Genomic DNA, 19,652 nt, shown 5'->3' on the forward strand with positions numbered 1-19,652 from the left:
CGAGCCTTGAGTTACGAGTAAAGGCCGAACCTCGAGTCGTCAGAGGAGAGGTCCTTAGTCTTGAATCGTAACAAGAGGTAGGGTATCTATGCTGGAGTGTTGACTTGAAATAGAGTTAGCCGATGAGCGCAGTGTGAAAGTGTGCTTAAAATTTCTAAAACAGTATTTAGAAGACCGTAAGAGTTTCAGCGAAATGATTTTTCCATTGAGATTTAATAGTATCAACATAGATTTTTTGTCAATCTTTTTGCTGTTGAACCATGCCAATGCCACGATTGGCTGGTGTAAAAGTGAGCATATGTTCAAATGAGAATGACCGTTCTACCGCCACCTACAGGCAACACCTGTATTTAGGCACCCACCTATGGTTCCATTTGAGTAGAAGGCACCTCGTACTGGATGAAACCGTGGCTTATTTATGGCTTTGGTCTCTATCTGTGGCGTTTCAGCCTTCAGCGGGAAAACCAACAGTCAGCCGTTATCAGTTGGTTTAATTAGATATTTTTGCTTTCTGTCCTGTGGGGCACGTTGCCGGTTCTTTATTGCAGTGTTGCGTTGCCAGTAATTCCTGACTGCTGCTGACAGTTCCGGCCGGTTAAAGCCGACACGTTAGTAGAGGGAAAATCTAAATATGGAATTCAAGAAAAACTACGAAGCTCGCTGTTTTAATATGAAAATATAATTGAATTTATTGCGAAGCAAATGAGAGTTTTATTGAATGCCTGACAAGTTACATACTAGACAGTCTTTTTGATTACATTTCTGATTCAAAATTAACTTTAGTTCATTCCACATACCACGATTAAAATTCAAACAAAAAATCAAAAAGCTGATCAATCGTGATGCTTCGATTCACTTTATCGAATGACTTGAATATCTTTTGAATGGACAAGTGACGCACTGTCTGATGGTATCATCCTTCCTTACAACAATAACAACAAACCGACAGATAACGCTCTGATTCACTCGTCGCCATCTTCAGGCGTGGACAGGAAAGTATGATTGATGCTCATATTAAGGTAAAGCCCAGTTAAGCCTGGGCACAATGAGTCTAGCCAGGGAAAAAAGCGTCTACCGCAAATAAGTCGGACATTTCAATCTTCAAAATCGCGGGGTGGCTACGCAAATGCAATTTCTCGCTGACGTAGAAAGGTTTTCCAAAAAAAAAACAAAAACCCAAATTTAATTCACATCAATGGTCACCGGCTTTGGGAGTTGACGTACATATTTGCAATCGATTTGTTACATTTTTTTGTTTCGTTCTTCTTCAAAAGATAACAACAAGATTGGTCGCACTCGACGACGAGTTAGGCAAGTTTTGTTTGGTTTCTGGAAATGCTTTTATTTAAAGATTTATAACGACTACACGTTTTAGTTCTACAAAGATAAGAAACAGATAGGAGAGTTTACCGATGGATTATTGAAGGGTGTATTGAAAATCAGTAGGTAGTTGGAACATTCAGCCTGCGTTTCAAATGACGCTAGGAAATTAAAACCAAGGGGTTTCCACCCAATCGACAGCTGATATTGAGCTAATCAATCGCTTTCAGATGGAATGTCACGTGAATTTACAAAACTATTATGAAAAGTTCTAGATACTCGATGAAGAATCACTGTTCAGAATTTGAAATAGAATTGAACGTTATGAGTCGGAATTAATTTTAAAAATTGCAGCTTCAGATTTACAATTAATTTATATTTACAATTTACAATATGAATTTTAAAGCCTATTACAGAATCTGTAATGACAATACACTTTGCCAAAATGGAAACGTTAAATTCACCTGCATTTTTACGTACGCGCTTACTGAATTTGAGCTCGAAATACGGAATCATTCAGAAGCTTATACAAATTCACTTGATTTATACGTGAAACTCACATATTTACTGTTTGCTGTAGAAACAAGTCTTTGATATTCGATTTTCGTAGGAGTCCAGTGATTCGCCAAGCACAAAGGGATTTGCGGCGTTCTTAGCTCTGAATAATATATTCAAGTTAAATCTATGTGACGGAATACAGTATTCAATATGGCGTGGATCTAAAAATGGGTGCTAACCGAAAGTAGAAATTCTAGCTGATGGAGATGCTGATTTTTCGTGAGAAGTTTATATTTTGTAGTGTATTCGTTTTTTGAATATTTTATAATTTAACAAGATTCGGAATTGAAGGCAACCCAAAGGCTATTTTCGCTACGATATTTTGTGTTCGGTATGTGAAATGTACAGAGTTTCAAAAGAAAATATAAAGTGCATCCTGTGTCAGAAATAATAAAATGTTATGAAAATCAACACTTTTAATATTTATAAGATTCGAAAAAAATCAAATGCGATTACCATCAAGTACCCATTTACCGCCCAAAATCACCCTTAAATGTATATTTTGAAAAAAAAAAACTGGGATATTTTCTGAAAAAATAAGTCCTCTATTCTGCGTTCGCATCATTGTTTGATTATTTCACTGAAGCAACATAACTTAATCATGCTAACGATAGCCAGAAATATTTTTGTTTGTTTTTTGTTTCCGGTCAAATTATTAAATTCGACGCCCGTTAACGAACTAAGCATTACTGAACTCCTGGTGCAAAAAGGGGTTTTGTTTACTAGATTGTATATACATATTCGGTCTAAACTGGGCTTAAATGGTAGCTTTTTTTTGGAAATTCTTTATTTGAAACGGCTCATACCTTTAGGCTTTAAGGAGCCAAACTCGTTTTGTTCGATTACAATTGTGTGCTGATATCTAGTTCACTTTTAAAGAAAAATGAAAATAGATAGGGAAATATGAAAGGATAAAAAATGGTAGCTTTATCTTCGTAAAACAGATTTGCATCGGAAAATTTTCGATTTTTTCAACTGTTGTTGTTTTTTGAAGCGTTTAGTGATGGGTGATTGGTGTATAAACAAAAGTGTTGGTTCCTAATCATGGCCGTAGGAAGGGGGGGGGGGGGGGGGGGTTTGATGGTTTAATCCCCCCATGAGTGTCCGAAAAAGCAAGCGAGGTATTCTTCTTTACACTCAAAATTTGAAATTGATAAAACTTAATGCCAAAACTAATGCCAAAACCTCAAAAATCCATCCCAAGTTTAAAATTCTGTTACGGTTTTCAAAATTTTCTCACTCGTTCATGGAATAAAGTTTCCAGAATTTTTTTGCACGTATCCGAGCCGGACAAATCCGGGCTATTTTATATAAAAACCTGGCAAAATCCGGGTGTTTGATTTCAAAATTGTCGAGGAATTACTCATCAAAAATCAAGAAAAAAACTTGAAAAAATCATTCATGTTTCTTTTTTATATTTAACTTGTTTCAAAAATTGTGGACGCATAAATGAATAAAAATAACACAATTTATTCTTTAAGTTTGAATGAGAATGAGAATAAACTCGGTCAAAATCCGGGCTTTTCCAATGAAATCTGGGCAACAGGGTCGAACCGGACTTTTCCAAAATTTTATATTAATTAACTGTTAAATCTGGGAAATCTGGCAACCTTATCATAGAAATTCAGGTCTGAATATTAAATTTTAAATAAACCCATTTTAGAGGTTCTGGCTCAATATTCCCATAGAAAACATAGTAGTAACACATTTTCGAATTTCTGATTTTGTATCAAGTTTAGGATTCTTGAATTCCATTTCGAATAATCATAAAAAGAAAGGAATGAAAAGCTGCTTTGGAATCCTGGTTCAAATTCGGTTTTGCATTTCATATTAAATTTGAATCATGTTTTTCGAAAATCATATGCATTTTCAATATTTTGATAAAAGTTCTACGAATATAAAAAATGGAGAATTTTGTTTTATATTCCAATTCGAAGTACTAAAACTTTATTCTGACACAAAATTGGAACATTTAAAGCTTCTAAGTGGTGATCCAAAATCGAAAACTCAGATTCAGATTTATCATTTGAATTTCACATTTTAATTCAGATTCACAACACAGATTAAAAATAAATAATTGAAATAATGAATTAAGATTAAACCAGCACTAAAGAATTCAAATATAAGAAATAAGAGCTCTATAACATGGCTCATAAAATTCTGATTTGGAAATAAGATTCGGAAATCGTATTTTTTGTACATTTCAAAAATCTTTTGAAATTCGGAAACAGATTCAAAATTCAAATTTTGAATTCAGGCTCATAATTCAGACTGAAAATTTAGAAAAAGATTTGGCTTGTGAATGAGTTTTTCAATCAACATAAAATTGTTGAGGAATTCAAGAGAACATGAACTTAAATATTTGGTTGTCAATTCAATTTCCTGATTTAAAGTTTTTTTTGAATCAGAATGAGAATGTACACGGAATAAAGTTGAAAATCACAAATATAAAGTACAAATTGAGTCAAATTTTAAAGTTTTGTTTAATGAAAAATATTCTCAATTATATTTAAAAAAAAATCATCCAAAGGATTTTCATTATGGAATTGATTCTTTAAAAGCAAATATTTGAAAGAAAAGAAAGAAACTGTTAAAGAAACATGTACTTGATCTTCACCTGAAAAATTTGCACAAAATTCTATAATTTCTCGATGTGTTGTTTAACATTATTGGTATTGAAGTTTTTAATGCCGAATTTCAAATTTAAATCATAAAGTTAGTTCAAGTTTGCATCAAGAGAATTTGATCCGTATTTTTTTTTTATCTGTAACTGTTTTTTTTGGAGCATTTTATTTATTCTCATCTTAGGTTAGAATCTTGGAACTGGTAAAAGAGTTTGGAAGATTGGGCTTGTTTGATTTGAGTATAGAATAAACTTTGTTTAGAAATTGAAGGCTATTCAAGAAAACTTATTTTATGCTCAAATCAAATAACTTTAATCTACCAGGCTCTTGACCAAATTAATAAAATTTAACCATCAATGAAAGAAAATTCCATATATTGTTTCTGTAGGTTTCATTATGAAAGACTCGCCCTTTAGGCTAAGGAACACTTTTCGTTACGATTGAATACGAAAACTATTATAGAGTACTTAAAAATGAATAATCATATAGTTACAAACAAATTTTGATTTAATTTTTTTTTGTTCGTGCGTTATTGGGCAAAAAATCATAGGTAAAAATCAGCCACCAAAACAACCCCTCCATGAGTCGGTTCTTCCTACGGCCCTGTTCCTACTGACCGGCTACGCACAATTTCTTTGTTTTTAACGCATGTATTGTATCAAATGTGTAAATTGTGAGTAGCAATCAGTTTGATTATGTTAGAAAATGATGTTTTATCGCTGAAAGTAACCGGTTACTTGAGGCTGTTTGCCGGGAATCATAATTTCATCAGTCAACGCACTTTGTTAAAATTTGAACTAAATTCGCGGGAAAAATTTCACAAAATGTTTTCTCTCAAGATCCAAAATATGGTTTTAACAGCTTTTTACAAGGACAATGTGGTAGATATGCCAGGATGAAATATTTTATTTAAATAATTATTTAATAAAAGAATAATAAAATCACATTTCATTGAATATGAATCGTTCAATATTGGATAGAAACTGCTTTGATTAAATAGTATTCAATTTATTTGAATATTCTGATGCTGCATATTTAACTAATGTCAAATGAATTATTAAAACAGTGTAACAAATTGTCTAAATAATTGAGTATATATTATCGTGTGATTTTAGAGTGTACATCGTAAAGGTTGAGTGCTTATATAAAAAAATTGAGTGACGCATGAGAGGAAAACAGTGATGAATGTATTGATGAGTGAACTTGAGTTGCTGACGTAGGAGATTTTTGGATAAACTGATTACTTTGATCATTCTAGATTCGTAATTTGGAGCGGTAGGATCGGGTTCGGTTGAAAAGCGGAAGTGACATGAAATCGGCGTGTTTGAGCGGAAAGGGAGAATGGATTTTAAAAAAGAAATAGGCTATGGAAATAAATTCACCACAGACAATACTAAAAAGAACCGTTTCCGTCGTATGACAAAAAACAATACTTTTTTCAAGCAACTTTGAATTTCCATCATGTTTCCTAAAGAAATAAATTGAGAGTATATTCGAATAACACAAAACTTTGCATGATGGATAGAGACTTCCATTGGGAGGATAGATAGAGGAAGAGAAGACTCCCATACACCTTTTCCTTTTTAAAGAACGAAACAAGCTAATGGAACCAAGTTTAGCATGGGAGAATAATTAGATACGAGAAATCTTTCTATAACGGTTTTAGGACCATCTCTCCTTGCAGTTGAAAAAACTGAGGAATTCAGGGTTAAAGGTAAAATACATCTTTTAGATTATATCAAGAACTATCCTAGCAAAGATTACCAAATTTGGCATGGGATAGTAGACTGAGTCGATTTGGGGTCATTTTTGAATTTCTCAAACCCTGGAGCCTTAAAAGCTTCGTTTTGGTTCAAAACTTATCCATGATTTTTTACAGAATTTTTAAGTAACGTTTACATAAGTAAATTTGAACTTTTAGGTTTGTATGGGAAAATTGAATATTTTGTATTGAAAAATCAACATCATTTTTGTTTCTTCTGTGCAACAAAGCCTGCTAGGTATTGCATGACTAATTTTTATGCAATACTTCAAGTCGTTCACGAGGCACAAGCAGTGGTGTAAATTGAATTTATTGTTTATCAATGCCGAAAGACATACCCCTTTTAAACAGCTAATAACTTTTCTGTCTAATAAGATACGAAGTTACGATCTTCGACAAAGTTGTTCAGCGGAAAATTTTCTTTGAAGAATTTTTAAATTGGCACAAAAACCATTAACAGGCTCTGTTACACAGAAGAAAAAAAAAATGATGTTGATTTTTCAGTACAAAATATTCAATTTTCCCATAAAAACCTAAAAGTCCAAATTTACTCATGTAAACGTTACTTAAAAATTCTGCTAAAAATCATGGATGAGATTTGAATTAAAACGAAGGTTTTAAGACTCCAGGGTTTGAGAAATTCAAAATGACCTCAAATCGACTCAGTCTAATGGGATAGTGTTTGGGTACGAGAAATTATTCCTTTATAGTATGAGACCTCTCCCTCATTTTAATGAAAACATTCCTAAGTGACATTTAAAGTTCTATAGTAGGCTACTTAATAAAATTTTGGTTTTATAAGGGACTTGAAGAGTCTTATAAAACTATCGGTGTTACTTGGGATTGAAAGGCCAGGTCCAGAACTAATCAAATAAATAGAACCATGGATGACATAGGATGTTATTGAGGCACAAGACATTTTTCTATAACAAAAGAAGAGTAGACCTCCTATATAATTTGGTTTGGGAAGATATTTAGGTGCAAAATTGTTTCCGTTTTAATTTGAATTTTTTTCCACCTTCATTGGGTGAGAAAGGAGAAAGGAATAATTTGCTTCGAAAAAATGTGTTTATGACTATTCAAGACTCCTTTATCCACAGGGTAGATGGCAACGGTGACTGCTCCTATATAAGTTAGCATTTGATAGCATTACTCAAAATCTTATCAAGCAAATGGAACCATATATTACATGATCCGAGGGTATGATGAGAAGAGTATTTGCGTTTAATTCTGTGGCGATTTGAGATCCTTTCGCCTGGAGAAATGGTTATTCCATACAATTAAAACTAGAATTTTGGAATTTTTGAATATGAATTCCATAACTCAAAACGAAAGTTACAGTGCGCCATCGAAAATCGAATGAGAAATTGTTTTTTTAATTCAGATTAAAAAAAGAGCAGCGAAGAGTGGCCACATAAACGTTGCAAAAAAAAAAAAACGAAATCTAACAATAACAACTGTTAGACAATACCCTTAAGGAAGATCACCAAAAATGGTCGAAAAATCGAGCACTTTAAAAAGAAAGTTGTTCAAATTCAAGACCGAAAAATAGCCAAAAATAGAACATTAAACATCAAAAATGGTCGATTACATAAACTTAAATATGAATTTCTGTCTGTCTATCTGTCTGTTCCCTATAGACTCGGAAACTTCAGAACCGATTTGTGTGAAACTTGGCTGGTGGGGGTATTGAAGGCCGGGGAAGGTTTCTATTACAGTTTGAGACCCCTCCCTTTCACATGAAGGGGGGGGGGAAAGAATACAAGAATGGTTTCTATAATTATTTCAGACACCTCCCTTCTTCCAACGGGGGTATAAGAAAGGAGGAGGGGAGCTTTCATAACTTTTTTTTGCATAACTTGAGAACTATTCGAGCAAATGGAACCAAATTTGGCTTGTAAGGGTATTTGGGTACTAAATTTGGCATGGGAAGGTATTTGAATACGAAAAATTTACTACTACTGACTCAGTTCAATGGCCTGATAGTAAGGAGAAAGGGGCTCCTTAACAATTTTTCGCATAACTCAAGAATGAATGAAGCAAATGGAACCAAATTTGACATGGGAGGGCATTTGGATACGAGAAATGGCCATATGCTTATTTGAGAATCCTTTATCCTCCAATTGGGAATAATGTTAGGGAAGAGGGGAGCTCCCATAGAATTGTTTTGCATAAACCAAGAACTTATCTAACAAACGGAACCAAACATGCCTGGGAAATCATTTGGGTGCGAGGAATAGTTTTATGGTACAAGAAATGGTTTCGGGTACAAGGCATGGTCAACGCCACCCTTCTTCTAGAGAGTACATAGGAAGTCGGGAGGGGCCCCAATACAATTTTGTTGATATAACTTGATATTTAAGTAATTACAACAATTAATACAAATACAATCACATTTGACATAGGAAGTATTTGAGTACGAGATATTTTTCTATGAATGTTACAGGCCCTTCTGCTTTGTATTGTTGAGAGTGGAGGGATGGATGGTGGGGGTTCCATATAAATGTTGTTGCTTAAGAACTTATCAACCAATGAAACCCCCCTCATAGTTTTGATTACGAAAAAATAGTATCCCTACCTCCTGCCAGTATTTGCGGATGGGAAGAGGAAAGGGGTCTTTTCAGCACAAATCAAGTTCTCAAGGTATCCTAAGAAAAACAAAATCAAAATTGAAATAATTTCCTAGAATTTCATTAATTTTCGGATGGTGTAGCAAAACGCACCGGATCAACTAGTATTAAATAAACCTCAAAATAACTTTTGTAATTTTTAAAACGCTCCTTTTTTTTCATTCTCATGTGATCTTGATGATGTTTTCGACAAAGATTCTTGAAATAGTGAGATTTACAACTTTTGTGAATATATCAAGAGTCTAAACTTATTATTTGAAAAATAAATATTTCTTCTCCCTGCAAGGTTAAAAACTCACTTTTTATGCAAAAATATGAAAGATCATCAAAAAAAATGAAAATGCTGTGAAGACATCAAATGTCTATCCTATCGTTTATGTTTGTCCGTTTTGAATTATGATCATTTTTTAGGCCTATTTATCCCTGTGAGCTGTGGCCAGGTGCATACAAGATCCTCATATTTCTGGGTCCTGGATGATATGCAAACCAGGTTTCGTGTTAACTGGAGTTTCGCTTATCCGAGGTGGCTATGAGATTTAAACATAAAAATTTCTCTAATGTATAGAAAACAGATGTCTCCTTATGGGCACATACATATGTAGTTTTCTCATATTTATAAGGTGTCCCATTATGTTTAAGCACGATTTTGATACAACCCTGCTAATTCTGGATGACCTTTAAACAGCTGTTTTTATTATTTTCATGAAAATAAGAGGCATTTCCAAAATAATCGTACACATATGGTGTACCTTTTCCAACGTTCCGCTGAGTCAGTTGGTGAAAATGTAAGAAGTAAGCATTGGAGCGGTCCTAAATGCGATTCGGAAGCACGGAATGGAAAGCAGCTTCGTGGACATCAAAATGGGCTGAAACCGAGTTCGGTGGACAAAACTTTGGACCGGAAAGTCATGCTTACGCCTGTAGAAAGACTGTCTCAGTTCGGGATTTAGCCAAAAATGTTTGGTCTTCTCTCCGTACAACTTACCGTGCCAAGGTAATATTGGGTCTAAAGGCATATAGGAATCAGAAAACGCCGAAGCTGAGACTAATTCAACCTGAGCTCGTAAATAATATAATTAACTGCTGTCTGGAAAATCGGTTATCATCGACGACGAAACCTATTGCAACTTTGATTACAAATCGCTTCCGGGTGACCAATATTAAACTGATCATGATGGTCAAAGTGTTGATTATACGGAGACATAAACTTCTATAGAAGAGGTTCGTCAAGCTATAGGTAAGTGTGGCACGCATTCCGAGCCGTGCCGAGTGCCGAGAGTGCCTGCAGCGTGGTCTTCTGTTCAATGATTCGCAAGCATGATCACCCAGTACTGTTGTGCCCTGATTTTCCATCAGTTCACTAGTCAAAGGACACGATGGCTTGGTACCAATCCAACAAAGTCCAAATCATATTGAATGAGGTGAAACATGCGAAGCCTTCAGATTATATCATAAACTTTGCAAAAGACTGGAAAAAAGTGGTTAAAATCATCGCAAACCCCTGTCTACTGAAGCTAATGAGCAGCCTTCGATCAAAATTTCGATCATTGGCCTACGATTGACTGGATTCTATTTTTTTATGAACTCACTGTAAAAGTAGTCTATAGACAACACAAAAGTAAAAAAATGGATTTCTTCCTAAATTGTGTCTATACTGTTCATTTCAAATCGTGCTTAGACCTAATGGAACCCCCTTACTAGAAAATGTTGTCATAAGATTAAAATCTGAAATCTACGCAGCAGGATTTGAAATAACACCGGATTCAATTGTGCAGCACGATACAGTGTCGTGTTGTGACGGTAGAAATTTTTCCTACTGTAATTTATTGTGCAGCAGTCACTATTGACGACGTCAGCATGCAGTAGGATATCACGTTCGTTTAATTACATCCAATCACGCCAATTCACGGGAGGTTTTGCTTCTCTTTCCTTGTGGGTTAAAGTATCTCGCTAAGATATCTCCCGAGCAGCTAATCCTTGGAACTTATATAGGGTTGTTTGGTTTTTTTCCTTCTCTTAGTTTTAAATATCCCTCTTTCAGCAGTTTAAAGTTAACCCACCACACTGCAATCTGCGTTTTTCTATTTTTTACTGGCTCTTCACTGCCAGTTCTTCAACTTTATTTGTGCTTTATTTCTTCTGGGTCACTGCTATTCAAGAATCTGTTTTTCTTTGGTCACTTTAACACAAATAAATCACAGCCTTGGAAATGGAAAAGAATTTCGATTTTTCGCTTTGCATTCACCAAACGCTTCAAGAAAACCACACACTTTGTAACACAACAGTCGTCGTTCGCGGAACTTTAAATGGCGCGCAATTAATTAACACACCGCTGATGTTTTGAGCTAATCAAACAACAGACAGAACTGTCGGCTAGCCTTTCCTGGAACCGACCTTCTCTAACCGGTGGATATTTAGCTACTAGCCGACGGAACCCATCAGGAAGATGGAAGATCCCTGCCCGGATTGCAACTTTGCTGGAATTTGCTACAAACACTCGACGGTTGATGCTCTTAATACCTTCCAACAGCGTAACGTTTACCAGTTAGGTATTTGTCAAAGCACGCGATACGGTAGGACTCAGTCTGTTCTATCAAAGTTGTTATCAACAGCGGCAGTGTGCGTCTTTGACGACTGTTTGTGATAACAAGACTGGTATAGATGCAATAATTTGTTGTTAGAATTATCTACGGGTTCGCAGGATAACAAACATTATTTAGGGCTTTTTATTTTTTATCAACGGATAGTTTGTTCTGAATATGATGACATACAATATAACATACGTCTACTGGAAAATTTGGTTTTAAAAATATACTTTTGAAATCATCATACGAAAAAAAACTTGACTGACAATTTGTGCCACCGACCCTACCGGTTGCTAATCTTGATTTGGACATAGATGATATTGGTGGTTGGTTGGTATATTTTTGTTGTTGATAACTCGCGCGTCTTATCAAGCTCCCGTGTGCGCGGGTGATTTCGCGAAGTGGCCACTGCCATCAAGAAGAGGTGAGAATTGTTTTCAGGAAGACCACGAGGTACGATTGGATTGCTCGGTGTGGTGATGATTATGATCATCATGAGGCAAATGTGGGGGTGCTTGACTGTGAATTAACTTATTTCGTAGTTTAACGGAATTACAGCAAACTCTGAACGACTATTTAGCTTTTATTTTACGATTCGGTATTGATATCCCTTAAGCAATAATATTAATTTATTTTTTATTTATTTTCTACATTAAATTGTACCCTTCTAGTGTGGTAGAGCCACGATTGCGTTGAATGGCAAACGGAAATGTATCATATCAAAGATCCATTGTTTTGAAGACGACGCAAAATGTTACGTATTTTGAAAGGGAAAAAAAATAATTTCTCGGAATTTCAATCGATACCAATTATTATTATTCCCTGGGTAGTGATTTGGACTTTTTTCCTTCCAAAAATAATTAAAGGTGCATGCGTTTCTAGAATCAAGGTAAATTACCACTCTTTACACTACAGAAACTTATTGACAAATTTTTTTGGGCAGGATCCAGAAAAATTTAGAAAAGTCTCAGTGGGAGATCCAAGAACAGCTTCATGTGGTGAATCTTTTAAGATGTCCTAAAGAATCTCATAGTGAGTTAAAATTTGAAAAAAAGCGAAAATGATTCAATCCATGGAGTTAAGAAATGTGAGAGGTTTTATCAAGCGCATTCCAAAAATTTCAATGAGGGAAGTGATAAAAAGGCAAGTTTTTCTGGCTGGATTGTCTAGATGATTAATAAAAAGATCTAACTTCATTTCTTGAAGGTAGAAAAGCTGGCCACCTGTAAAATAAACAAAATACGGTGGTCAAATCGTGCGCAAAAATTTTGAACCGCTAGTGAAGAAAGATATTGAAAAACGGATCGTAACGGACAGCAAAACGAACTATTTAGCGGGCACCTTGGCGGTTTCCTGCCAGAAACCTTTTTTTGACAAGTCTCGTCTGTATTATTCTGAGTTAAACAAGGAGAACAAATTGAAAAAATAATGATATCTATTACTTTATGAGGCTGACGATCTTTGGAAGCTGCAAATCTGTCAATGTTTCATAACGATGAATGGCTAAATATACAAACAAGACTGCCTCTAAATACGACCATTTTCCTTGCATAGCACTTTAATAGCATAGTTTATACTCTGTTTTGGTTGGAACTGAAATCGTGCCATTACGCAAAAACTGTGGTGGAGTAGTGAAAGAAAGTCAAATATGTAGTTTTTGTGCCGAAGGAGGACAATCGGCTAGTAATTTTAAAGGTCACATTTAAGGAAATTGGAAACGTAATCGAGAATAGCTTCGGTTTGGAAAAGGTGCTTCATAGTATACATTATAGATAGCGCAAGTGGTGCCCGAAAATAGAAGTCGGAAAACTTTTTTTAGAACGCTATATCAAAAACCACATGACAGAACATCACAAAAATTTTCACATGTAGCATTACATTACTAGGCAGCTCCGCTGAAAATTTTATTAATTTTCATTAAAAATTGCATTAATAACTTCATGCATAGAAATGTTCCGTTTTTTTTACTTCTTATGATCTTATGAAGATTAATTTAGGTAATACCCCTTCTGAGCATAAACAAACATTTTTCTAACTAAATTTATAACGTGCCCTAAAACATGTTTTCAGTTTTTTTCGTTGAAATCCAGAGCCAGATTAAGCCATCGGGGGGCCCGGGACAAATTTTCTCGGGTAGCCCCTATAAATCGATTTTTTTCCATATGCCATAACAAAAAATGCATTATCTTTTTAACATACGAATCAACTGAATATTAGTTCAACATATAGCCTTTCAATAATCATTATGTCTACGTAGAAGGCAGTTTCTCGTATCTTCAAACAATAATTGTTAAACCGTCACGAGCAAAAATTGCGGAACAACAACAGCTCTGATTAGAGCTGTTAAATGCAAAATTAAATTCTCAATTTATATAATATCTCTATCACCAACAAAAATTCTCTGTTTTGAAAAAAATTTAAAGATAAACAAATAAATGTTTTTCAATCCTTCATTGTGTTTCATTTTAAATGTTTCATCGAAAGCAGAACACATATTTTCCTCATGACAATTGAGAAGTAAAATTAATATAAAATAAAAGTTGCCAGATTGCCCGATTTTATCCGGGTTTGCCTGGATATCTAATACAAAATTTAGGAAAAGTTCGGCTTGGCCCAGTTGCCCGGATTTCATTGGAAAATTTATTCATTCATTCATTCATTTAAATTTTTTCTTGAGTTATTATTGAGTAATTTCTGAGTTTTGAAAAAATTTGCTCGGATATTGCCTGGATTTATGGTCGTCACTTTTGAAATCAATTGCCGGATTTTGTCATGTTTTTATATATAATTGCATGGTTTTTCCGGCACGGATACGTGTTGAAAAAACTCGAGCAACTTTATACAGTCTGAAATATTCCGAATCCAAAGTCATAAAAAAATTATCATTAAAATTTAACATGTATTCCATGGAGATACGAATGTAAAAGTTAAAAATCAGTTTTGAAAACCAGAAATCAGATTTTATAACCCCCTCCCTCAAGCCGTTATTAAATAACCAAAACCGCTCGAACTTGTTTAAAAATTGAGAACTTTTCCTAATCGGTGAACTCTATTTTTTTTACATTTTCTTTTTCAAACCTTACATAGCACCATGGACTAAAATTGAATTACTTTTACGGTTGCAAACATTCTGCATATTTTTCTTTAGGCGAGATTCATTTTTCTTGTGTTCTACTTTACATATGATCCTTTTTTCTTAAAAAAAATCCAAGATGGTGGTAACTTTGAGACTTTAGTTTCCAGCTATTTTTAATCGTATAAACATGGACAAATGTTTTCTGAAGGTATCAAATTATAAATTTTTCAATAAATAGGTATTTTCTCAGTTTTTTCGTGTTTTTAAGTTTTTCTCAGATGTTACTTTTGACAACTGTTTGTTAGACAGTGGCCGATAGTCAAAACTAAATTAACTGCTAAATTGATTGTTAAATTTTCCATTACCATTACCATTTTTCAAAATATTTTGCGCAAAAAGTAAGTCAAAATAGACATTCATAAAGCTACAAATTAATTACAAATTAACACAAAAAGGCAAAAAAAATTCTACAGAAATCGCAATTCTAGGTTCATGCCAGAAATATTGTACCTCGCGTAACTTTTAATCCCATGGATAGAACTTTTCAAAAACTTCAGACATGCTAGCTTTATCTTTCAACAATCACTCTGCAAAATTTCAATTAAAATGTAGCGTAGTTTCTGAGATATTGCAATTTGAATGATAAAGGTCCAAAAAACCGATTTTCATAGAACTACTGTATCTCAGGCCGCATAAACTCCAGAATGCTCAAATTTTGTGGTATAATAGTCTGATAGTTGACCTATCTGACGCAGAAAATTTTACCAAAAACTATCATCAGAGTAAAAAGTTCTGGAAATTCAAAGTTGAAGTGATAGTGTGCGTGCTTCCAATTTCTATACAATTATGAACGTTACTGTACCTCTCTTGTTTCCCAACTGATTTGTAAATAATTATAATTTTAGAAACCTTCAGGTGCAACACTTCAGTTTTGCAATATTCAAAGTCTAAGAAAACAAATCTGAAAAACATGATTCGGAAAAAAATTTGTAGATCAGCTACGAAATGCTCAAAAATTGCCTTTCAGGTGAAAATAAATTTATTGTGGAAATCTTGCGTTAATGTTCTCTAAATCCAGTTCTATGTTAACTTTTAAATGTTAGAAAATCAAAAAAATTGCAAATTGAGACAAAGTCCGAAAACAGCTACCTTTGAAAACTCGTCAAAAATTATGTGTTTGATATTTTGATTATCTAAAGATGCAAAATTGTGGCAAACTACGTCAATTTTTCAAAATACTTTTCAAAATTTGTCTACTGTGACGAAAACAACATAACAGTTTGACGATTCAAAAGTACGGTTCTACCAAACTTTTTACATTTTTTTTTGTAGTTAAGCTATTTGATTTCCGGGTTTCGAAGTTACTTGTTTTATAAGAATTCGATAATTGCAGAAGTTTGACTTAAAAATAAATCTACTCCTTATCCCGATTATATAATTCATTCCGAATTCTGAGTTATTTGTTTCATTGTATTGTATATTGTAATGAAAATGCCATGAGTCAGTTTCTTTTTATCTTGAATATTTTTGTCAAAGTATGTTTAAAAAATATCTACTCTTTTGCGAGATATTGAGATTTTAGTGAATGTTATTTAAAATATCACTCTGAGTTAAAGCAGATGCATTTAAATGTTTAATCCCATGTATTTTAAGATGTCTACGTCACAAAAGCCCTATCGCAAAGTTTTCAAAAACAATTAATTTCCCAAGCGCACTTGTTTTGATCTATCTTTCATTTAGAATGTTAACTAAATATAAAATTCAAAAAAAAATAAAGAATCATTTAAAAATCCATCTATCTATGTTTCATTCGAGCCGTTATGACAGTCAATAGCTTTTTAAAATAGTTGCCAATTTTCGTTTTAGTTGCCAAAAATTTTTTTTACTATAAAAAATATGTTGAAAATCGAAGAAAATATGTTGAAAATCGAATAAATCCAAAACTAAAATCAAATATAGATAGTAAGAAAATATAGATTCCAGAATAAAATGCGAATATATGAGTCAAAAAAATATGATAGAATTTTGATTTCATCATAACATCATGAAAATCATTGGAGTGTGTTTTCGTTTATAATTCAACAATCATAATTTAAATTTTTGTGTAGATGTACATTTTTCGTTTATAATTTTACACATCATATATGTATATGACAATCAACCAAACGAAAAAAAAAAACAGTTTTGCAAAACAGAAATCGAATATAAAATGTTACGGTTTTGTAAATTCAAGTTAAAACGTTGAAACTCAAGAGATTCCAACATCAATAATTGGATTTTGTGTGTGTTAAAACTTTTGTGTTCATTTAGAGCTCTCAGAGACCAGTGGTTATAAACATTAAAAATCAGCTCCCGAATTAAAAAAATACCTACTCACAATAATCATTTAAACTATCCCGATACCAGTCGACTGTTTTACGGGAACGAAGCAATTGCTCTAAGGCTTGAAGTGATTTTTAAACAAATAGGCTAGGTTTCAAGATTCAAACCTATCATATTGTCACATTTGTTTTCAATTATTATGAAAATTGAAATTTGTAATCCAGTTTCAGATTTGACAAAAAAACGTTAGGTCTTTCAATTGCAATCTCTTAAGACTACATTAAAGACTACATAACAAACTGCACACAAGAACAGCATTTTTGGTGCACATTAAAAAAAACTGATTGAAAAATCTTGGTGTCAGGAATTTAAATATTTCATCAGATTTTGCCTATCGCCTCTAGCTTTGGTGCTATGGCTCGTGATAATTTTAACATTCGCAAATTTTAATGAAAATTCTTTTTGAAATTTGATAAACTTATTAACCAACATATACACTAAAAACTGAGTTTTAATCTTTTGCTGTCTTTGATTTATGAAGGAACCAGATTTTGTCTGAAAAGAATATTTTTACATAAAGGCTTTTTAAAGTTTTTGATACTAACAATTTGAATTCAATTAACAACTTTGTTGAATACAGCAATCGTTATTTTGGATTAAAATTTCTTTGAAATTTTTGTCAAATCCTTGGTTTTTAGTGGAACTGAGAAAAAGTGAAAAAGAAAACTTATGTAACTTTTTTTAGAAGTCAAAATTACTCGCAGTCATCGAGAAAGTTTACTGTTGATTTCAAACCTTTATCCTTATCAGTGCTTTATCTTCAACATCTTTGTTTTATTTTACAGCCTTTTTTTAAATTAATTTTAATGTATTTGAAAATGTCAGCTTTTACGAGAGCCAGAAACGAGAGTTATTCTAATGGAATTAAATGCGATTTAAGATTCAGCTCTCGCAAATCAGTCAAAGTCAGCTCTAAAATGTTTGCAACTCGGAAGAAAATGAAGGGTGAGGATTATTCACATTCACAGGAGTTTGCAAAGCGATATGAAAGCCACAAACGTGTTCGATAAAATATGAAAACTCAAGTTTTTTTTCCTCATTTTCTTCTAGAATTTTTTTTTTTGAATAATCATTGGATTTTGTGTCGAAAACAAAATTGTCCTGATTTGATCAGCCTGCATACGGGAAAAATTCTGCAATGTTTACTCTACGGGGCACCCTCAACTTATGAAACACTGAAAATATTCGAGATATTGTTTCAGGGGATCTCCTTTGGTAATATAATTCCAATTTTCTAATTTTTTCAATCATTTCTAGAACTTTAAGTAGTATGATTAAGAAACATTAAAGGGCTTGTGATATAGCTCAGTTGGCAAGTCTTTTGTCTTCTGAGCCGATGTCCGTGAGTTCGAGCCCGAGAGTAGGGGAGAATGAGGATACTTGATCCCTGGGGATACTTGATTCCTTAGCTATATCTCGAAACTGGAATGTCTTACAAAGATCAAATGTTCTAGAAAAATGTGCCAAAATGAGCAAAATAACAATGTTTGTAGTTTAAAATTTTTTAACAAAATAATTGTTTGAGTAATTGAACTTTGTTTGAAAAATTTCACAAAATGTAACTTGAAGATCTTTTTTCATCACTTTAAAATGTTCCTTACATGGGAAAATTATGAAAAAAAAATATTTGTTCCAATGTATCAATCGTTCGAGCGTAAAATTAACTTCATAATGCCATATTTTCAAAGCAATAGAAAACTCTCAACTTTTTTCAGAAAAAGTTTTCTAAAATGTTAATTATGGATACAATTGATCCCCTAGAGTTGGGTACAATTGATCCCCCTTCCAAACGGCATATTCTTCTTCTGAATTGATCGTTATGTATGCTGATTACGATATTACTAATATTTATCCAAAAAGTAATATTTATCAAACAATTGTCTGAAGAAAAGAGCAAAAATAATTAATTTTCTCTTAATTATAAAAAATAGCGCCTTTAAGTATGCAATGTTATTGGCGTTGAGACAAAGTTATAGAATTTTCTTCATATGTCCGCTATAAATTGTGAAATGAGAACAAACATGACCAAAATAGTCAATTAACATTCTATCTTGGGGTTTTGTTTGATTTTTATACAAGGATTAGGGCTTCCCGAATAAAAGATCAAGTCTCCTTCAATAGGGGTTCAAGTCTCCCCTAACTTCAGAAAAATCGCAATTTTTTTACTCCCACGAAAATGCTTCTAGTTCATCAACGGGTTCAAGTATCGTTCTAATTTTTGGAGCATAGAAAATTGAAGTTACAAGCTGTCAGAAAATGTCAAAGACGGCGAGTTGCTAATTTTTCCAAAAAGATATGGTGTAAATAAGAAAAGGGGATCAAGTATCCCCACTCTCCCCTAAACATCGAACACAGTTGTACCGGATAAATTTTTCAATAACGATCCGCCAACTACCACGTTGATAAAAGTCGCGAATGGCATAAATATGGTAAAACGACTATAATCGAAACAAAAAAAATTAAGTAACGTTAAACTTTTTTTTTGCCTCGGGGCACAGCCTTGCGCAGTGTCGGACTGTATTATTTATTTCCGAATATAGTAACAACCGTTATGAATCGTGGCACCAAAATTTAAAATGGGATTTTTTTTCTCAAAAAATCCCCTTTTCCACATTGTTTTTAACACTTGGCCTACTGTGCTCACATTCAATCCTTCCAATAAAAAAATTATAAACCCTCATCCGCTCTAGAGTGTCAGTATGACACTATTGGAAG

At 33.4% G+C, this 19,652-nt stretch overlaps 1 protein-coding gene across 4 annotated transcripts in view; it reads right to left on the bottom strand.

The window, feature by feature from the left end:
- The window catches only part of LOC129752781 (high affinity cAMP-specific and IBMX-insensitive 3',5'-cyclic phosphodiesterase 8), a 326,911-nt gene that overhangs the window by 82,185 nt on the left and 225,074 nt on the right, over nucleotides 1-19,652 (bottom strand). For 2 of the 4 annotated variants that reach the window (XM_055748553.1, XM_055748552.1), the window contains exon 1: nucleotides 10,955-11,317. The exons of the other annotated variants lie outside the window; for them this stretch is intronic. The gene's annotated coding sequence lies outside the window, so the exon portion shown is untranslated. Of the gene's footprint in view, nucleotides 1-10,954; nucleotides 11,318-19,652 lie in introns of those variants that run through there. 4 annotated transcript variants of the gene reach the window in all.

The sequence above is a fragment of the Uranotaenia lowii genome, chromosome 3 (assembly GCF_029784155.1).
Source record: "Uranotaenia lowii strain MFRU-FL chromosome 3, ASM2978415v1, whole genome shotgun sequence".
Lineage (NCBI taxonomy): Eukaryota > Metazoa > Arthropoda > Insecta > Diptera > Culicidae > Uranotaenia > Uranotaenia lowii.